Source organism: Microcaecilia unicolor, chromosome 2 (genome assembly GCF_901765095.1).
Source record: "Microcaecilia unicolor chromosome 2, aMicUni1.1, whole genome shotgun sequence".
In the NCBI taxonomy this organism is placed as follows: Eukaryota; Metazoa; Chordata; class Amphibia; order Gymnophiona; family Siphonopidae; genus Microcaecilia; species Microcaecilia unicolor.
In genome coordinates, this window is record NC_044032.1 from 261,304,267 (window position 1) to 261,326,505 (window position 22,239).

The 22,239-nt window shown below is 45.9% G+C and overlaps 1 protein-coding gene across 1 annotated transcript in view; it reads left to right on the forward strand.

Annotated features, from left to right (window-relative positions):
* Positions 1-5,346: 5,346 nt before the first annotated feature.
* The window catches only part of BGN (biglycan), a 98,683-nt gene continuing 81,790 nt past the window's right edge, over positions 5,347-22,239 (forward strand). The window contains exon 1 of the mRNA XM_030194057.1: positions 5,347-5,658. The gene's annotated coding sequence lies outside the window, so the exon portion shown is untranslated. The remainder of the gene's footprint in view (positions 5,659-22,239) is intronic.

Genomic DNA, 22,239 nt, shown 5'->3' on the forward strand with positions numbered 1-22,239 from the left:
AATTCTCCAAAATGGCTTAAACATTTATTTGCTTTTTTAAAAATATATACAAGTTAATATTCCACTGCCAGGTCGGGGACAAAATCTGGGTTGGTATTGTAAATCTCACTGTGCTTGAAAGTTGGTTTTCAGTGAGTTACACCTCTGAGATACACAGTAATGTACATTATTGCTTTGGGTCCTTGACTTGGTGTAGTGCTATAATATATGTAAACCACTTTGTTGTACCAAAGAAAGGCAGTAAATCAAATCCATGACTCTTAATCCTTCCAGTTGAAGAGACATCTCAGGAGACTAAGGAAGGATGTGATATGTTATCTTTATTTTGGGACACCTTTAATTACAAGCCTATACAGCCTTCTCTGACATCCAACTCAGTAGTTTATATCACACTTTACTGTAAGATCCGGACCCTAGATGCTCAGAATATGACTGTTCTTTTTTTTTCTCCTGTTGGATAGTATTATCACCTCTTTTTATGTTGGATCACAAATTCAATGCATATTTTTTGCATGTGAAGCCACTAAGCATTTGATGTATTTCCTTTTCTTGTCTTTCTTCTCTCCCCCAGTCATGTTTCAACTGGTTAAGGATGATCAGAGCAGGAAAGCAGTAGGTTTAAATCAGAGATTTCTCCTCCTTCCTTCTTCCTTGTAAAGGACCCCCCACACCTTCACTGTTTACAGATTGCAGCCCTCCTAATTAGGAGGGGAGGAGAAACAGGAGAGATGATACAAAGACACAAGCATCTGAGGAATGTCTGCCTCTCTGCAGAGCTTGATTGGTACCCACACAGGAACAAAATGCAAGAATCCGCCAGGCGCTCAGAGGTTCTTTTACTAAGCTGTAGTAAAAAGCAGGGGCGTAGCTACCTGGGGCCACGGGGGCATGGGCCCTGCCCCCCCACCGCCAACCCCTTCGACCCCCCCTCCTGTCGCCAACCCTCCCCGCTGCCGTCGGATACCTTTGCTGGCAGGGGTCCCCAACCACAACAGAAACAGAAGCCTGCGCGGCCGCGTTACTGATCTGCAAGGGCAGGCTTCTGTTGCTGTGAGTCCGTACGTGCAGGATGTCAGACTCACAGAAACAGAAGCTTGCCCTTGCAGATCAGCAACGCGGCCGCGCCGGAGAAGAGGACTTCGGCTGGTGGGGGTTGGGGACCCCCGCCAGCAAAGGTACCCGATGGCGGCAACGGGTTGGCGGCGGCGGGAAGGGGGGGGTCGAAAGGGTTGACGCTGGGGGGGGGGAGCTAAAAGGTGCCACCTCACCTCGGGATCTGGATGCCCCTCCCGCCGAAGTCTGGCTATGCCCCTGGTAAAAAGTGACACTGGGCCTTCAAGACTGGGACAAATAAAGTTCTTTATTGAAGACCCGACACAGAGAAGGCTCTGATTGGTTTAGAGCTGCATCTTCGCTATTGCGGCGAACAGCGATTTTTATATTACACGCTGCGGCATTGAACTGACTTCAAATACACCTAACTGTGACCCATCTAGACCCCAACATGGCCCGTGTCGGGTCTTCAATAAAGAACTTTATTTGTCCCAGTCTTGAAGGCCTAGTGTTGCTTTTTTTGTTTGTTTACTTTCTGTGTATCCTGTATTACCCTCTCTATTTGTGTTACACCTGGTAAAAAGTGGTCTGTGCGGTAGTATGGGCATGTGTTATGGGCGCGTGCTGGGCCAATTTTTTTTACCGCAGCTGGGAAAAAGGGCTTTTTTTAATGGGCTGGGAAAAGAGCATGCGCTGAAATGAAAACTAGCGCGTGGCTATTTACGGCCTGAGCCCTTACTGCCACCCATTGACCTAGCGGTAAGGGCTCACGTGCTACCTGTGTGGTAACCATGTAGGGTGCGCCAACTGCTGATTACCATCGGGAACCCCCCCCCCCCCCCACGGTAGAAAATAGAAAATTATTTTCTACTGTAGGATTCAGCGCGTGCCAAACTCAGAATTACCGCTGTTCACCCATGCTAGCCCAGCGGTAGTGCTGCTTTAGTGTTCGCTACCCGCATGTTAGCCCCTCCCGTGCCTTAGTAAAAGGGTCCCTTAGTACCTTGCTGAGCAAGACAGAGGGCAGGGTATATACATGAATCTGGGATTTGCGTCCAAGGGGCCAGCTAGAGCCATGACATCTCAGAAATGTTTGGTTCTTAGAGGAAGAATTCTCTTACATCTTGAGCTCCCTGAGACCAGTTTGCAGGCTTTTTGCAACAGGAATTCTCACAGAAAATGTTTGGGTGGCCTCAGATCCTTTTCACCTAAAATACTTAACTTTAGCTGGTGGCTAGAGAGAATACAGTTAGTGAGAGAATCCTGAATTGTACAGCAGATGGTGGCAGATGACGACACTCAGGGAAGGCTAGAGCAGCACTAGTGACACCATGCAGCGCTGCTTCTGATTGGTTTAGAATTGCATTCCTGCTGTCCATGACATCATGCAGCCCTGCATCTGATTGGACCATGCCCACAATCATGTCACCAAGAATATGGTGCTAGTGTTACATACTCAGATCAATGTGAACAGGCAGATACAGTCCTTGTTCTGCTCTATAGCATGCATAGAGGAGAATTCCAGAGATTCCAGCTACCCAGTTCCAGGAGGGAGATTTTAGGCCAGTCCTGGATTTCTGACAGCCCCATCCTGGTGTATTATATGACTAGCAACACTGATTTCAATAGGTTGAATGAAGGACTACAAATAGCACACTGAATTGAGATGCCACAAAGCCCCCTTTCTGGAACTAGGAAACTTGGTAGTTCTGAGAAATCATATTTTTCTTTGGGAAACTGGAATTGCAACTTAATGTGGAGGAGTGGCCTAGTGGTTAGCGTGGTGGACTTTGGTCCTGGGGAACTGGGTTCGATTCCCACTGCAGGCACAGGCAGCTCCTTGTGACTCTGGGCAAGTCACTTAACCCTCCTTTGCCCCAGGTACAAATAAGTACCTGTATATAATATGTAAGCCGAATTGAACCTGCTATGAGTGGGAAAGCGCGGGGTACAAATGTAACCCAAAAAAAAAATGCATGCCAGTGCGAAAAGCCAGGATATGACCAATGTGTTCAATGACCCTATGCCACATCGAGTACTAGTAGGCTTTCTCTAGAACAGGGGTGGAGAACCACAATCCTCAAGGGCCACAACCAGATTTCCACAACGAATATGCATGAGGTCTATTTGCATACAATGGACGCTGTACATGCAAATTTACTTATGCCTATTCATTGAAAGCCAGACTGGCTGAATGTGCCCCGAGGACTGGGTTGAGAACTCCTGCTCTATAGGGTCAAAAGGAATATAGCCAGGACTGGCTCAGCCTGTCTCTGCTCACCTGGAACCTGCAGGTAGCCCTGGGCTAGCTATTCATCCATGTGTCTCCTTCCTGACCTGGGCTGCTTTTCCTCTAGACACTAAGTGACACCTCTCTGTTGAAAGACCCAAAAACCAAATTTCTTCTGCCTATCCTCCTTATGATGATCTTTCTCAGGAAACCCCTCCCCTGCATCTGGTACCTGTATTGCTTTCTGCTTCTGTGAGTGAGCAATAGAAAATGGACTTTTCTGTTATGATACCTGTTTACATACCTTACAAATATGACCTGACCTGACAGAAATCTCCAATGAAATCAAGCTCAGCCTAAACATCATGAACTCATGGGCAAATGCATTTCAACTAAACTGAATACACATAAAACACACTGCCTCATCCTCTCATCCCAACACAACACGTACAAATCCACAAACATAAGCACCCCAGACTACACCCTCCCTATCTCAGACAGCCTGAAAATCCTCGGCGTCACTATCGACTGCAACCTCACACTTGAGGGTCAAGTTAACTCTACAACAATGAAAATGTTCCACTCAATGTGGAAACTCAAACGTGTAAAACCATTCTTTCTGAGGACATTCACCAATTTGATACAAACAATGGTACTAAGCCATGTAGACTACTGCAATGGACTATATGTGGGATGCAAAGAACAACTCATAAAGAAACTTCAAACCGCTCAAAACACAGCAGCCAGGCTAATATTTGGGAAAACGCGATTCGAAAGTGCCAAACCCCTACGAGAAAAACTACACTGGGTACTAATCAAAGAACGTATTGCTTTCAAAATCTGCACCCTGGTCCATAAAATCATCTACGGTGAAGCCCCGGGCTACATGACAGACCTCATAGACCTACCGACAAGAAACACAATCAGATCAGCACGAACATACCTAAATCTCCACTACCCAAGCTGCAAAGGACTCAAATACAAACTAACATATGCATCCAGCTTCTCCTACATCTGCACACAACTATGGAACGCACTACCAAAAGCCGTGAAAACAACATACGACCACCTACATTTCCGGAAATCATTAAAAACTAACCTGTTCAAAAAGGCATACCTCGTCGACCCAACCTAGATGCCTAAACCTTGCAACACAACAAAACCAAAGCCTGAAAAGACATTGCAAAACTCTTCCTCTCTACGAATCCCCAACATGTCTATAACATGTGAACCTTCTTTGACCACTATAACTGTTTGTACTTGTTGAACCTTCTTTGACCACTATAACTGTTTGTACTTGTTTCTCCGCTGGAGATGGCGAACGCCTCAATGGTATTATGTAAGCCACATTGAGCCTGCAAATAGGTGGGAAAATGTGGGATACAAATGAAACAAATAAATATGCTGGGTTCTTCCAAGCCACTCAGAGTGACTGCTGTCAGGGACAGAGTACAGGGCTGGATGGACCACTGGTTTGTCTCATCAGGCCTGGGGGCAAAATCCCCTTCTTAACACTGCTCTTACAACCTTATTCCACCTCCCCCCTCCCACTGGACTACCACAAATCCACTTATTTCTCCCCTCTCTGTCTGGACACCTATGAAGAAGGCCCAGGGTTTCTTTTCTTTTCTTTTAGATACATAAGGCCGTACAAAAAAAATTTGAAAACTTAAACTAACTGGGACAATAACGTTGAAAACACTAAGGGCAAACTCTGCATAGCTGAAAAGCAACAGCAGGGTGCTGAGATTGGCTTCACAAAAGTCTCAAGCATGAGACAGGGGAGACTGGAGAGGTTTTTTATTTTTTATTTTTTTACATTTTGTTTACTCTCTTTGAAAGATTTTTTTGGCAGATGGAGCGATTGAAGACACATGGTGCTCTAAGAAAAATACCTGCATAGAAAGCACTTCAGTTTTTAATTTTAGGAGGTTTTCATTTGTTTTGAATGGCAAGGATGCAGTGAACTTAAGTGTGAGCAGACTTTTCCTCCTTCCCTGCAATACCACACCCACCCCGGGGCAGCATCCTGGGTTCTGGAAGAGGGGCGGGGAGGTGGGATTTGAATCCACAGCCTCTGATTTCTCTCTGTCTCAGAGGGTGTGCGCTCTATAGAAGACTTTAGATGCTCTGATCTGCTGGCGGAGACAGGAGCAAAGAAGCAAGGCAGGAAACAAAGAGGAGGAAAAAAAAATCTTTTCTTTCTACCCCTCCCCCATCCTTTTAACTTTTATTTTCTGAACTGCTCCCTGTCTGGAATTCTAAAGCTCCTTTTTTAAAATCATTTTCTGCTTCATTTTCTTTTCTTCGTCACTTCTGGGGAGTGAAGACTTTGCTGCTGTCGAATAAGTCCGAATAAGCGAAGAGACTTAGAGGTAGGTTCTGTGTTCAGCTCTAAAATGAGGGAGGCATGGCTGTAAAGGGGGTCATTTGCTGGGGTTCAGAGGGAGAGGTTGGCTCGGATTTGCAGAGGTTGGGGTTTTATGTGTGCGGAAAAAAAAAATGAGTGGGCAGAGAAAGAAAATTTTAACTCCATACCCAGGGGTTGTAAATCAAGGGAGATGCTGCATTTCAGCCTTCAGATACAGAGACCTCAGCATGGAACAAGGTAAAGGGACGGATTCCTTAGATTCTCTGAGTGGAGAGATGCGGTAGGCGTGTTAGTCCACTTTTAAAGGTAATCAATAGAAACAGAATAAAAGAAAACAGAGAAGAGAAAATAAGATATCTTTTTTTATTGCACTAACTTAATACATTTTTTGATTAGTTTTCGAAGGTAGCCCTCCTTCGTCAGATCAGAAATAAGCAAATGTTGATAAATAACTAATATATATATAAGTGAAACATCAAAGCATTCTAAATCTGGAAGATCCGTCTTTTACCCAGACCCCCTCAGCATCACTTATGAGCCTTCTCAACATCACCTCTCTGGCTCTGGGTGCTTGCGTCTCCCCAGTAGACCACTGTGGCTGTCTCGTTCCTGTAGAAAAAACAGTATTCTTTGCAGATGTGAGAATTCTTCCCAGAATTGATTGGGTATGAACTTTTGAGACCACAAAAGTGTATATGTGATTTTCTCTGGGGGTACCTGTATTGGTGTATTGGCTTCCTTGCAGGCAGGCAAGGCATGCCTGGTCTCAGACACTGATGGCAAGCTGCCCAAGCTTAGCTTTACAGAGGTGCCTTTTCCAGCTGTTGAGTCACACTGGAGCAGATGTTTGCTTGGGTGGCTGGGTCTTGCTGTTTCTTAAAATGTTCCCTGGCTCATCCTGAGGGAGATGGCGGGAGCTGCCAGAACTGCTTCCTGCCCAGAAGAAATGTATAACTTTTTTTTTCTCTCTTCCCTTCTCTTCTTCTCCCCCCTTTCCAATTTTCATATTGCACAATCCCCAAGTCTCTCCATCACTGCTCATGAACTGGATACTCTCTCTAGCACAGGGGAGACCCCACCCTGAAAATACGATTATCACACCGTCTATTCCCAGCACCATGCTGTGAAAAGCAGACAAGGAGGCATATGGACACAGAGATACACACTTATTCCCTCTCTCTACTGTTGATGGTGTCACCCTCTCTCCCCCAGTGTCACCTACAGACCCATCTCACCATCTCCCTTCCCTACGTCCAGGCGGCAAGCAGATAATAGAGCCTGATTCATGTAAAAGTTTCTGTGAACCTATTCACTAATCATATGCAGTGCTGTGAAAAATTTCTCTCCCACCCTTCTGAGCCAGTGACGTAAGCAGACCCAGTATTCTGGATAGGCCCAGAGTTAGCTTGGATGGGCCCTTCCACGCTCCCCCCCCACCATCTTCCCAGAGATATAAAAAAATAGTTACAGGTTTTTTTCACCTACCCCGCATCCAGCATCTCTCCACTCTCTCCACGGTGTCCCGGCATCTGCCCTCCTGTCTCTGAACCCTGTCCCTCCCTGGTGTACCTTATAGGTGTCCCTGTGCCTGCAGCAGTGCATTTTTGCTGCCTGTGCCGGCCCCGCAGGCTTCCATCTGCCACGTCCCTCCAGACAGGAAACAGGCAATGATGTCAGCGAGGGTGGGATGTGGCAGGTGGCAGATGGCAGTGGCGTTCCGAGGGGCACTGACACCCAGGACGGATCGCTGATGCGCCCTGCCTCCCCGGGTGCAGTGCCCCCCCCCCCCGTGCAGCGCGCCCCCCCGGGCGAAGGGACACCCCCCACCCCGGTGAAATAACCCCCCCAGGTGCACGCCGCTGGGGGGGGGGGTGCCGCGCACCAGTCAGCGTCATTGGTTTCCATGCTCTCTCTGCCCTGGAACAGGTTACTTCCTGTTCCAGGGCAGAGGGAGCATGGAAACCAATGACACTGACCGGCGCACGGCACCCCCCCAGTGGCGTGCACCCGGGGTGGACCGCCCTCCCCTTGGTACGCCACTGGCAGATGGAAGTCTGCGGGAGGCAGCAAAAGTGAATTGCTGCAGGCACGGGGACACCTGTAAGGTACACCAGGGAGGCACAGGGTTCAGAGACAGGAGGGCAGATGCCGTGAGAGCTGTGTGATGCTGCCACTGGATGGGCCTGTGCCCACCCAGGCCCACCCATAGCTATGCCATTGCTCTGAGCTCGTTTGTGTGGTTCTCCTGGCTTGTAGTCCTGAGGCCCTTTACCAGGAATGGGCTGTCATTGCATTTCGTTAATGAACGAATATGAGCAGACCCCCCCCCCCCCCCCCCACCAGTTCATGTTTTTAATATGCCAGTAACAGTGCACTCTTTCGAAAGAGTGCACACTTTTCCCCCCAATAAACCATTGTGAATATGTAAACCAGTGTCGTGAACCACTATCGGGAAAAGAGCGTGTGATCTTTCCAAAAGAATGTGCACTCCAGAATTTTGCTCCAGTGATGACGAAATGGCCAAATGAAAAAGAATAAAATGAACATTCCCAGAAACAGCATGGCAAATGACACAAAATGAAAATGTTCTGGCTGTCCATCACTAAACCTTATGAAACTAGCACTACAGATAAGGTTCCCCAGTTCCCTGCCACAGAAAGCTAGATTCTGTGCAGTTCTGCACAAATTTTACAGCACTTCATGCGCCCTCTCTTTCCTTTCCCTCTGTGCCTTTCTTCCTTCTTCCATTCACCCATCTCTCCCTCTATTGGATTTGGATTTTAAATTTATCATTCACTATTTCCAAACCTGAGCTCAAGGCAGGTTACACTCAGGTACAGCATACTGTAAGTTCCCTGTAAAGACTGGTGGGCTGACATGAGCAAAAGTTTTTCTTTGTGAGCAAAACTTTACAACTGAAGAAATAAGAAGAGGTAGGCAGTATTAATGCATTTTTGCTTGTACATCAGAGATATGTATTTCCCAAAGCTGACATGTTCCCATTAACAAATTTAAAATAAAATACTTTCTTCTATCTTTGTTATCTCCCTGTTTTCACCCACCATCCTTCAGTCCTCAGCTCTAGCCCAGCATCTCCTCCCTGCCTTCTACCTCATCCCACAGTCCAGGATCCCCCCTGCATAGACAAACACCTTTCTGCTTCTACCCCCAGTGATCCAGCATTTCTTGTCTCCCCCTATACCTCTACTGGTCCAGCATCTCTCCTCTCTCTTCCCCCTTGCAGTCCAACACCTTCTTGTGTCTCCCCTACGCTGTCCCCAACCAACATCTCCCATCTCTCTCTCTTCCCCTTCCCCCGTTCAATCCAACATCTTTTGGGCCATCTCTTCATCCTCTTTCCCACAGTGCAGCATCAACCTATCTCTCTTTTCCTTCCCTCGTGCAGCCTCTCCCTCCCCCCCCCCCCCCCAGGTAGCATCTTTCCTCTCTCCTCCCATGCAATCCAAATCTCCCTGACCCTCTCTTCCTCCATCCTTCACCTCATAGTCCAGCATCTCTTCCTCTCTCTTCTCCTTCCCCCACACAGTCCATCTCCCTGGCATTCTCCAGTATTTCCCTGCCCCCTAGTTTGCCTATAACTTAATCTGGCTCTGGGGGCGAGACCAAAAACCAGCAGTGGCGGTGGTCTGTGTGCCACAGGAGAAAGGCTGTGTGCTGGAAACTCTTAAGTGAGCGACTCAGAAGTGAGCGAATATTGATCTCACGACCATATTGGGCTCTAGGCAAACATACATTTGTGGGTTCCCTACCTTGGACCTCCATTTGCTTCTTTTCTCACTCCTTCTCCACCCAAGTTACATTCATGTTCCTTTCCCTCTTTTCCAAATATTCTCATATGATTTCCCCTCCCCCCACATTTCACCTGTCTAGAAGTAGCAGGGAAAAGTGCAAATTCTAGCTGTGGACCTTGCAGCAGTAATAGTTTGTGAGTGAGCATGGATACTAGGCAAGCATATGCTTCAAATGGAATGGCTTCAGTGGCGTACCAAGGGGGGGGCGGTCCGCCCCGGGTGCACGCCGCTGGGGGGATGCCGCGCGTCTGTTGGCCGAGTCCGCTCATTCCATCCCTGCTGCTCCCTCTGCGCGGAACAGGTTACTTCCTGTTCCGGGGCAGAGGGAGCAGCAGGGAATGAGCGGACTCGGAGCCGACAGGCGCGCGGCACCCCCACCCCCCCCAGCAGGTAAAAATGCACCCGGGGGGGGGGGGGGGGTTTCGCGCTGCGGGGGGGGGGCGTATCGGCAATCTGCCCCGGGTGTCAGCCAGCCTAGGAACGCCACTGAGTGGCTTAATGGTTAAAGCTGGAGAGCTTTCAAGTTACCCATTTCCAGAAGATTCAAGGCCAGTCCTGGATTTGTGACAACCCTGTCCTGGTGCATTGATTTGATATGATTTTGAATGTAAACCACAGGGGATATTAACAGTATACAAGAATTGATTTGATTATTCAGACCTGTGGCACTGATTTCAATGGATAGAATCAGGGACTACAAATAGCACACTTCATTGGGATGTAAGTTCAAAAACAGGAGAGACTGAGTTAATTCTTTGCTTCGGTCTTTATGGAAGAACATATAAGAGATCTACCTATACCGGAAATGGTTTTCAGGGATGACAATGCGAAGGAATTGAAAGAAATCTTGGTGAACTTGGAAGATGTACTGAGCCAAATTGACAGAGAGGGATAGATCACCTAGACCGGATAGTATACACCCCAGGTATTAAAAGAACTCAAATATGAAATTGCTGATCTGCTGCTAGTCATTTGTAATCTGATCTGTCGTTAAAATCATCTGTAGTACCGGAAGACTGGAGGTGGCCAATGTGACGCTAATTTTTAAAAAGGGCTCCAGGGGTGATCTGGGAAATTACAGATCGGTAAGTATGACTTGAGTGCCAGTGCAAAATAGTGGAAACTATTATAAAGAATAAAATTACAGAATAAGTAGACAAACATGGTTTAATGGGACAGAGTCAGCATGGATTCAGCCAAGGGAGGTCTTGCCTCACCAATTTGCTTCATTTCTTTCAAGGCATGAATAAACATGTGGATACAGGTGAGCCAGTTGATGTAGTGTATCTAGATTTTCAGAAAGCTTTTGACAAAGTACCTTATGAGAGACTCCTGAGAAAATTAAGGAGTCATGGGATAGGAGGCAATGTCCTTCTGTGGATTAAGAATTGGTTATTGGACAGAAAACATAGGGTAGGGTTAAATATCCATTTTTCTCAATGGAGGAGGGTGAATAGTGGAGTGCCACAGGGACCTGTAATTAGACTGATGCTATTTAACATATTTATAAATAATCTGGAAATCAGAATGATGAGTGAGGTGATTAAATTTGCAGATGACACAAAACTATTCAAAGTTGTCAAAACGCATGCGGATTGTGAAAAATTGCAGGAAGACCTTAGGAAACTGGATGACTGAGCATCCAAATGGCAGATAAAATTTAATGTGGACAAATGCAAGGTAATGCACATTGGAAAGAGTATTCCGAATCATAGTGACCTTGGGGGTCAGCACTCAAGAAAAAGATCTGGGTGTCATTGTAGATAATAAGCTGAAATCTTCTGCTCAGTGTGTGGCGGTGGCCAAAAAAACAGGATGCTAGTAATTAATAAGAAAGGGATGGCAAATAAGACCCAAAATACTATAATGCCTTTGTATCGCTCCATAGTGCGTCTGCACCTTGAGTATTGCATTCAGGTCTGGTTGCCGTATCTCAAAAAAGATACAGTGGAATTAGAACAGGTTCAAAGAAGAGTGACCAAAATGATAAAGGGGATGGAACTCCTCTCGTATGAGGAAAGGCTAAAGAGGTTAGGGCTCGTCAGCTTGGAAAAGAGAAGGATGAGGGAAGATGTGATCGAGGTCTACAAAATCCTGAGTGATGTAGAATGAGTAGAAGTAAATCGATTTTTTTACTTGTTCCAAAAGTACAAAGACTAGGGGACACTCAAGGAAGTTACATGGAAATACTTTTAAAACAAATAGGAGGAAATATTTTTTCACTCAGTGAATAGTTAAGCTCTGGAACTCGCTGCCAGAGGATGTGGTAACAGTGGTTAGCATATCTGGGTTTAAAAATTTTTTGGACAAGTTCCTGGAGGAAAAGCCCATAGTCTGTTATTGAGATAGACATGGGGGAAGCCACTGCTCCCCCTTGGATTGGTAGCATGGAATGTTGCCACTATTTGGGTTTCTGCCAGGTACTTGTGACCTGGATTGGCCACTGCTAGAAGCTGAATACTGGGCTAGATGGACCATTGGTCTGACTCAGTATGGTTATTCTTTTGACTGACCAAAACTTTCTGGAACTGGGTAACTTGGCAGCTCTAGAGCTGTAAACTGAGAACTAGAGAAGTTAGGCAAGTTACTTTCAGCCTCCAATGCCTCTGGTAGAATTAGAGATGCCAAGGGTAAATTGCTCCAAAAAGAGGGGTTTATGAACATTGTGTATCTGAGATATAAATTTACAAAGTTTTACATGTCATGTGAAAAATGCTTCAGGAATGGGAGAAGCAAACAAAGATGACATTTATCTTTTTTTATGCTTCTGAAAACTTACAGAGTGAAGGCAGTATTAGGACAGCTTCCAAAGTAATTTTCCCCTGTAACTTTATAGTTAGCTGGGTAAATTTCTGAAGCAGTGGCGTAGCCAAGGGCGGGCCTGGGTGGGCCCACCCAGTAGCAACGTACCTATGATGTGGCTGGCAGGGATCCCCAAGCCCCACTAGCCGAAAACTCCCAACAACTGTCCTGCCTGCATACCTTTTAAGTAGCAGATCTTAGCCTGCAGTGAGCAGCGAATGATACATACTGCTTGCACTGGCCCCACAGCCTTCCCTCTGATGTATTCCCACCTATGCGGAAACAGGAGGTTGCATCAGAGGGAAGGCTGTGGGGCCAACATGAGCAGTGTGTATTAGCTGCTGCTCGCTGCCGGTGAAAATCTGCTATTTACAAGGTATGCAGGGGAAGGGGATATTTGAGAGACCATATGGCATGCAGGTGAGCGAGGGAGAGACCAAATCACTTGTTGGCAAAGGCAGAGTTCTTCTGCCCACCCATCTTGGGCCCAGGCCCACCCAAAATTGGGTGTCTGGCTACGCCCCTGGGCTGAAGATTTCCTTTACTTAGTATACACACAGATACATTTGTACCAGTGGATTTCTCCAATCCAGGCTATACTTATGAGACTGTCCCCACCAAAGACACAGAAACATACACACAGGCATGCACTCTCCTCTTCAGATATATGCACTCTCTTGCTGTTCACTCACACACACAAACATATGCATGCATGCTCAAATTCTTCAGACATACACACTTGATTGAGTCTCATTCTTCAGACATAGACAAATGCACTCTCAATCTTCAGGCACAAACATCCACATACTCTTGTCACTTTTCAGGCAGACACACAAACACACACACTCTCTCTCTCTCCTGGTGCTGCTGTGCTACATCTGTTGCTGCTCATGTCAGTGCCCCTCCCCCAAACAGCTCTGTCCAGCATCATGTCAAGTTTTTGCATTTACTGTCAGCTCTTGTTCTCAGCCTGTAACAGCAGCCCCCCTGTTCCCTTCTCATTTTCCCAGTGTGTCTTACATTCCTACCCCTCACTCACATAACACTCTCTCCAAGGCCCCCTGCAGTGCATAATCCCAGTCTCCCCCACAGCCATGCAGTTTAGCCCCTCCCTCCTGTGGCTAAGCAGTCTTTCCATTGGCTGGATTCTATCACAGCCTGGATTGGAAGGGGGATAATTAGAGTACTAAAGAGGGGGTAAACTCTGGAAAACTCCAGTTATCCTTCTGGCTTTGAGGCAGATAATATACAAGACAGCAATCCTATCCTTCTGAGTCCTGACTCCAGAGCACATCTGAGAGAGCCCCTCCCCTAACCTTTTGGGCCATAGGCACATGCCTAGTTTGCCTATGCCTTAATCTGGCCTTGCAGCCACCCTTCCATTCCACATTGCCAGCCTGAACTGAAGCCTCTCCTTTCATTTATCTACCAATCCATACATCTTTCAGTCTGACATATCACCTTTCATCCACTCATCTCTCTCCTTTCCACTCTAAAGCCCTTTCCTCCATCCCATCTCACATCTTAGCCTTCCTTCCTACCTACCATATACCCAGGCTTAAATCCTCTATTCATCCATCTATTCACCAGTCTCAAGTCCATCCCTACATCCATATACCTATCCTTTCATCATACACTCACCATGTGGTCTCTCATCCCTCCCTCCACAGATCCACCAATTTCTTCCTTTCTTCAGCAATACTCTATCCCCCTCCCCCCTCAATCCCTATATCTCTCCCAAGTTTCTGCTCCAGACCTGCATATTGCTTGCGACTGCCTGCCTTAGTCCGCATACCTCATATTACCTTTGCTGCCACCTTGTGAATGAGTTTATTGTGACACGTTACGTTACGTGGAATATCTCCTTTCACACGTTGCTCAAGTAGTTTGCAATATCAGAATGGCCTCTGTGGATGTTGTGTGGCTTAGAGGAACCAGAGTCAAACAACAGGGGTGAAAGCAGAGTGGAGGGGAAGGATCAAAGCACGCAGCAGACCAAATGAGGAAGGCAGCTGTGACTAGAGTAGGGAAGGCTTATGCAAAGGCTGCCACGTTTCTGCTGCAAAAGAGTAAAATTTGGCGGCATTGTGGCAAACTGAAGGACTTGACCACAAGCACCAGAATGTATCAGACAGTTTCAGCCCATACCCCAGAAACTGGATCCCTCAGTGTCTGGATACCCCAGCTTCTTTGTATGATAGTAATAGCAAAGTAGCCCTCCTCTGTCATAATCCCTTCCAGCACAATGTTTCACCTTTTGCAGGAACTTAAATCTGTTTGCAGGTCTTGACGGATCCAACAAACAGTTACTTGAAATATCCAGAGTATTTCAGCAGCAGAGATGTTAAATGGTGAGGAGTGCAAGGAAGGCAATAACAGTTCCTCCTCTCCCATGTCATTTTTAGACCTCACCTTCTGGTCTGTAAATAAATGTTCTTCATCCAGACAATGGAAATGAAACTGTACAGAAATCTGGAGGAAACCCTAGTAATACAGCTTAAACATCGTCTCCCTTGCCCCTCTTCATCCTGGGCAGAAGCTGTGCTGCTGTTAATTTACAGTCTTCACATCAGACTCCACTTTAAAAACTCGTAATTGTCTGAAAGAGAGGTCCTCTGAACAGTGAGGGGTTTTGTTTAATATTTTGAGAGCCAGGTTTCATAAAGGGAAGAGGGCCTCCCATGGCACAGGAAGCAGGCTTTTAAAGTGAAGGAAACCAGGGCCAGGTTAAGCTTACAGACTGATCTCAGGCCCCAGCACACTAGGGCCTGCTGTAGGAGGAGGATTCTGCCCTTGACACTCCATGCTTGGTGAGGTTGTCATTTCCAAAGAAATATTTTAAGAACCCATCTGAGGGATTTTCTTGAATTTCCTTGTTTTACATTTTTAATACTATCAGCTTTTGTACTGACTCAGTAAAGATTTCTCAGTGTTACCAGAGACGCCAAGGGTGGCCCATCCCACTACTGGAGATTTACCACTGCAATGCTGGAGATTGAAGGTCAATAAGTGAGATTTTTTTCGCAGTCTCCAGCCATGCCTAAAACTAGTTCTGGCAAATGCACATTCCAAAAACTTCTAATATTCCAATCAATAAATAGAAGATAAAATTATTTTTTTCTACCTTTGTTTTCAAGGTATTTCATTTTCCTCATCTGATAGTGCTCAGTACTGGGTGCATATTATAGAGCTAGTGAATAACTCTTTTAACAGCACCAACGCCCACCATCATAGCACTATATATCCCTACCTCCCTACCATTTGTATTTAAAATGTTTTATGAGTCATAAACCTCTTTGACTTTACTGCCTATGTCTATCCATTCTCCTTTCCAGGGTCTCTATGTCAAGCTGTGATGTTCTTCAGTTCTTATACTTTATACTTTTGTTATACTTTATCAGCAGAAGTTTATAAAGAGTCCACTTATCTTATAGGGATATCTTGTCTTGATATAGTGCCATGGACCGGTTGAAGCTCCAGTCTCGTAATTCTTTTTTTTTCTTTTTCTTTTGCTCATAATGCCAAGAAGTGTAGAGTGATGCACTTGGGGTGCAGAAACCCAAAAGAGAGATACTAGATAGGAGGAGAGGGATTAGTAAGCTCGACTCAGGAGAGAGACCTTGGAGTGATGGTATCTGAGGATCGAAAGGTGAAGAAACAATGCGACAAGGCAACGGCCGTGACCAGAAGGATGCTAGGCTGCATAGAGAAGGGTATAACCAGCAGAAGAAAGGAGGTGTTGATCCCCGTCTACAAGTCGTTGGTGAGGTCCCACTTGGAGTATTGTGTTCAGTTTTGGAGGCCGTATCTTGCTAAAGATGTAAAAAGACTGGAAGCGGTGCAAAGAAAAGCTACAAAAATGGTATGGAATTTGCGTTGCAAACCGTAAGAGGAGAGACTTGCTGACCTGAACATGTATGCCTTGGAAGAAAGGAGAAACAGGGGTGACATGATACAGACGTTCAAATATTTGAAAGGTGTTAATCCGCAAACAAACCTTTTTCGGAGATGGGAAGGCAGTAGAACTAGAGGACATGAATTGAGGTTGAAGGGGGCAGACTCAGGAGTAATGTCAGGAAATATATATTTTCACAGACATGGTGGTGGATATGTGGAATGCCCTCCCGCGGGAGATGGTGGAGATGAAAACAATAATGGAATTCAAACATGCGTGGGATAAACACAAATGAATCCTGTTTAGAAGGAATGGATCCACGGAATCTTAGCAGAGATTAGGTGGCGACGCCAGTAATTGGGAAGCAAAACTGGTGCTGGACAGACTTCTACAGTCTACATCCTGATTGTGACTGAATAGATATGGATTGGCTGGAGTGTAAATTTTAAGAGGTTTCGACGTTAGCTTCAGAACTTAGTACAAGAACAGTGCTGGGCAGACTTCTACGGTCTGTGCCCTGAGAATGGCAAGGACAAATCAAACTCGGGTATAAAGTGTCACATACCATGTAAAATGAGTTTATGTTGTTGTGCTGACTGGATGGACCATACAGGTCTTTGTCTGCCTTCATTTACTATGTTACTATGTACAATCTTTCATATAAAATAATCACTTCCTTTCTTAAAACTTTTGGACTTGAAAAAAGTGAAAACTGTAGGGATACAACTAAGGGTTCCTCAGGGGTCTGTGCTAGGACCGCTGCTTTTTAATATATTTATAAATGATTTGGAGACAGGAGTAACTAGCGAGGTAATTAAATTTGCTGATGACACAAAGTTATTCAAAGTTGTTAAATCGCGACAGGATTGTGAAAAATTACAAGAGGACCTTACGAGACTGGGAGACTGGGCGGCTAAATGGCAGATGACGTTTAATGTGAGCAAGTGCAAGGTGATGCATGTGGGAAAAAAGAACCCGAATTATAGCTACGTCATGCAAGGTTCCACGTTAGGAGTTACGGACCAAGAAAGGGATCTGGGTGTCGTCGTCGATAACACGCTGAAACCTTCTGCTCAGTGTGCTGCTGCGGCTAGGAAAGCAAATAGAATGTTGGGTATTATTAGGAAAGGTATGGAAAACAGGTGTGAGGATGTTATAATGCCATTGTATCGCTCCATGGTGCGACTGCACCTTGAGTATTGTGTTCAATTCTGGTCGCCGCATCTCAAGAAAGATATAGTAGAATTGGAAAAGGTGCAGCGAAGGGCGACTAAAATGATAGCGGGGATGGGACGACTTCCCTATGAAGAAAGACTAAGGAGGCTAGGGCTATTCAGCTTGGAGAAGAGACGGCTGAGGGGAGACATGATAGAGGTATATAAAATGGAACAGGTGGATGTGAAGCGTCTGTTCACGCTTTCCAAAAATACTAGGACTAGGGGGCATGCGATGAAACTACAGTGTAGTACATTTAAAACAAATCGGAGAAAATTTTTCTTCACCCAACGTATAATTAAACTCTGGAATTCGTTGCCGGAGAAAGTTGTGAAGGCGGTTAGCTTAGCAGAGTTTAAAAAGGGGTTGGACGGTTTCCTAAAGGACAAGTCCATAAACCGCTACTAAATGGACTTGGGAAAAATCCACAATTCCGGGAATAACATGTATAGAATGTTTGTACGTTTGGGAAGCTTGCCAGGTGCCCTTGGCCTGGATTGGCCGCTGTCGTGGACAGGATGCTGGGCTTGATGGACCCTTGGTCTTTTCCCAGTATGGCATTACTTATGTACTTATGTACTTAGGCTGACAAAACTGAATGCACCTCTCCAATCCAAGTTTCAGTAAGACATAACCTCTGAAGCTTAAATTCTCAGATTGCGAGTCAAATATTTTTGGGCCCCACTGATCTCATATTAATCAATCCCGGGGGCAACAGAAAGGTAAGCGACTGACCCACATCAGATTTAGACAATATTATCATGACCAAAACCCTCTCCTGGAATAAGTACCTTAATGTGGGCACACTAACACATAGTAACAATAAAAACCAGGAAAGGCAATCAAACTCTCAATTACAAATATATTACATAGTAGATAACGACAGAGAAAGACCCGTACGGTCCATCCAGTCTGCCCAACAAGATAAACTCATATGTGCTACTTTTTGTGTATACCTGACCTTGATTAGTATCTGCCTTTTTCACGGCACAGACCGTGGAAGTCTGCCCAGCAATAGCCCCGGCTCCCAACCACCAGCCCCCCCCCCCCCCCCACCGGCTCTGCCATCCAATCTCCGCTAAGCTTCTGAGGATCCCTTCCTTCTGAACAGGATTCCTTTATGTTTATCCCACGATATGGTTGCAGAAATCCAGGACTGAAAATTTCCCTTTCGGAACTGGGTAACTTGCCTGCTCTTCAACTCAAAACCATTAAGCCTCTCCACTCAAAGCATGTACTTGCATAGTCCCCATGCTCACTGGGTCCCTGGTAGGGGGGGCCCACAAATATATGTTTGACTACGGCCCAATATAGTATTATTCCGGCCCTGCTCACCCCATCCTTTTATTCTATGCCTGCATGAAGGCTTGCTGTATCCCATTCCCAACCCACTCTAATGCTGACTTCCTGTTTGGAGTGAGCAAGAACACACAGGCCTCCTACATGAACAGAGAGTGAAATTCCTCACTCTGCTTTTTCTCTTAGTCACCTATCCTGCATATGAGCTGAGACTCATATGCAGGATGCATATGGAAGATTCTCTTCCACTATCACTTACTTTCCAATATATCATTCTTTGGAAAGGTGTTAAGTTGTGTCTCATGAATACTGCACTTTGTAGACGTTGCCGGTATTTTTCATCCTTTTCAACTATGGTTATGTAAATATGAGAGTGCAAACAGTTGTGAATGGCTACAGATCTGTGTAAGTATTCTAACTTTATACTCTTGGACCTATCTGAGTCAAAGCAGGGTGGATGTTAGTCATGTCGGGTTCCAGGGCAGAAAGGTGAAAGGTGCCCCCCCCCCCCAGTCCACAAGTAGGCTGTTTTCAGTTTCAGACAGGTGTGAGACCCCCTGAGGCATGGGGGCCAGGGAAATTGTTCTGTTTGCAGCCTCTTAATGCTGGCGCTATGTCAAAGAACATGTGTGTGTGGGAAGGGACATATGAGAGGCAGAAGACCTGAACTTTCTTCTCCCCTGAGGCAGCAGCATGTAAGCCTGGGCTATTCTCCCCCCACCCCCAGCAGGCCAGTGCAGGATATTCCAGAAATCTGTGGTGCAAACTGAGTCACTTCCAGCCCTGCCCAACATCAAAGGGAGTTGGAAGAGAGACCAGGATTGCCAGCCACCTGGAAATTTACAGATGCTGTGAGATCATAGTGGGAGCACAGGGCAACATGCCACTGCCTGTGTAAAGAAGTTAGATCATACAAGCAGTTGGTGGGTACCATTGGCTGCAGCTGTATTAACAGTACTAAACATACAACAAAATCTAATACATCATCATTCCCATCAAAACTTCACACATTTAAACAAGAATGTATACCTCAGGCCAAAATATATAATCTATCTGGCCTCCTTGTTTCCTATCCCTTTCAGGTCCACATTATACTGTCCTCTTTTCAGTTGGAACATAACTGCCTCAGGTAGCACCGTGCCTCGGCTGCTCCCCAGCTGGCAGTTCACCAGTGCAAAATGTGGCCTGAAGTTGTCTGATCCAGTTGTGGTGAAGGTTATAGACGTCTTGGTTGAACCTCTTCAGGCACTGCTAGTCTTATGGGTAATTCACCTGTACATGTTGATACCTGGGCAACTAACCTCTTAGCACAGACATTATGGGGGACTTGGCCAACTGCATTAATGTCCTTGGCAACTTGCCCCATTGTTTGATTTGTTGGGGAAGTTGCCCTCTTATGCTGTTGTCCTAAGGAAACCTGCCCTTCTGCTGGAGCGAAGGGAAGGATGGGAAGGCATCACACCCCAAACTGTGATAACCCTTCCAACCCTCCCCACTGAGGGTTCATGAACTGTTGAGCATATTGCTTTACACACCATACAGAGTGAGTGATCAGGAAACTGGTTGGACAAAGCAGACAGAAGATGTCTAACCTGTATTGATACGGTCTTAAATAGGAGTCTTAGACACACCTAATATCTCCTCCCCTAGTATCATGGGCCACATCATGACCCCATTCCCTTAGCAGGGAACCTTTCAAAGGGAGCTGGCCCAGAAGGAGAGGGATGGGATCTACGAAGTACCTGGCTGTACCCTGTCCTTCTGTGGACACCCAGATCATCTTCCAAGAAAGACAGGCAACCTATAAAATTGTAGGATCTTCCTTGGCATACTATCTTGCTCCCTTCTTCCTCTCATGTCAAAGCGTGGCATAATCTCCTCCATCCAGACCCCCTAGTGGCAACAATGTGACAGGCTTAGCCCTGGGCCTGGTCTAGCTTCCATCTCTGGAGGTATTTCAGCAGCTTCTTTTAACTTGGACAAACTTCTAGTGAATTTGAAAGGAGATTTTCTAGCTCTGCATGTGACACTTCTGGCACTTGGTGACATTAGAGGGAGCAGGAAGTGAATTGACCAAATCTATGGACTACTGCAGGGATGTTGCACACCTTGTGGGTAGGTCTATTGTAGAATTTCTTATGGGCCATTTTTAAACTTACAGGCAGTTGTCAAACTTTACCTCACTGGGCTGTTATGCTGGGAAGGGAATGTGAGAGAGAAGCTCCTTGTTTCCAAGGTGTGCAGACACACTGGCCCAGGCTCTGATACTGGGAATGGAGTGTCAATGAGAGAGAAGCTCCCTGCCTCTGAGGTGTGCAGACACACTGACCCAGGCTCTGATACTGAGAATGGAGTGTCAGTAAGAGAGAAGCTCCCTTGCCTCTGAGGTGTGCAGACACACTGACCCGGGCTCTGATACTGGCAATGGAGTGTCAGTGAGAGAGAAGCTCCCTTGCCTCTGAGATGTGCAGACACACTGACCTGGGCTCTGATACTGGCAATGGAGTGTCAGTAAGAGAGAAGCTCCCTTGTCTCTGAGGTGTGCAGACACAGTGTCCTGGGCTGTGATACTGGGAACGGAGTGTCAGTGAGAGAGAAGCTCCCATGCTCAGGTGTGTAGGCACACTGCCCTGGACTCTGATTCTGGGAATGGTGTGTCAGTGTGATAGATGCTTCCTGCCTCTGAGGTGTGCAGCCACAGTGCCCTGGACTCTGTACTACTTTAACTGTATGGGTGAAAGGAAAAGGCTTTAAGCATCTCAGGATCATAATGTAAAAAAACAACAACATTTAAGCAGTTGGATAATTATCAAATGTCTATAAATCAATTCAGTATAGGTTTGAATGTGTGGGATCCCTAGGGTTTTCTCTGAAGTGTAGAATTGAGGTGGTTTGAATGAATGTGCTGCCACGTTTGCTCTCCTTATTTAAAGGTTTGCCCATATCCATTCCCAACAAGATATTCAAACAGCTGAATAAAAATATCTCTCTATTCATATGGCATAATTGTAGGCCTGGCATCAAAAACAAAACCGCCACAGTTAGAAAAGGAGAGGGAAGGATTGGGACTGCCCCTCCTTAAATGCTTTTATCTCCTTTTATATAGTTGGTAGATGTAGTATGCCCAACGGTCAAAGAAGAAACAAGAGGTAATTTAGGTATGTTAGACCGGAAGGAATGCAGTCCCACTCCCTTCTGAAGGATTGCTTCAATTGAAACTGATGGATGGTGCACAAACGCTTCAGTTATAGAAGGAAATTGCTCCATTTTGCTGAGTTAGTGTCCTGGGGGAGTTAAAAGGTTCCGGTGGATTTTACACAGTGGTATGGAAGATGCACCTGAAGAGCTTCAGTCAGTGCAGAGGAGATCAGAAAATTAATGCAGTATCTTCCTCTAGGTTTTTAAGAAATATTTAGATAAATGCCTTCAAATATGCTGCTAATTGATCACGGATGAAAATGGGACTGAGTAAAAGCCCCACTTTCAAAAATGCAGTGTGCGGAAACACATGAAAGGCAATTCTATAAGAAAGCGTCTATTACAAGCCTATTGTGTAAAGAAA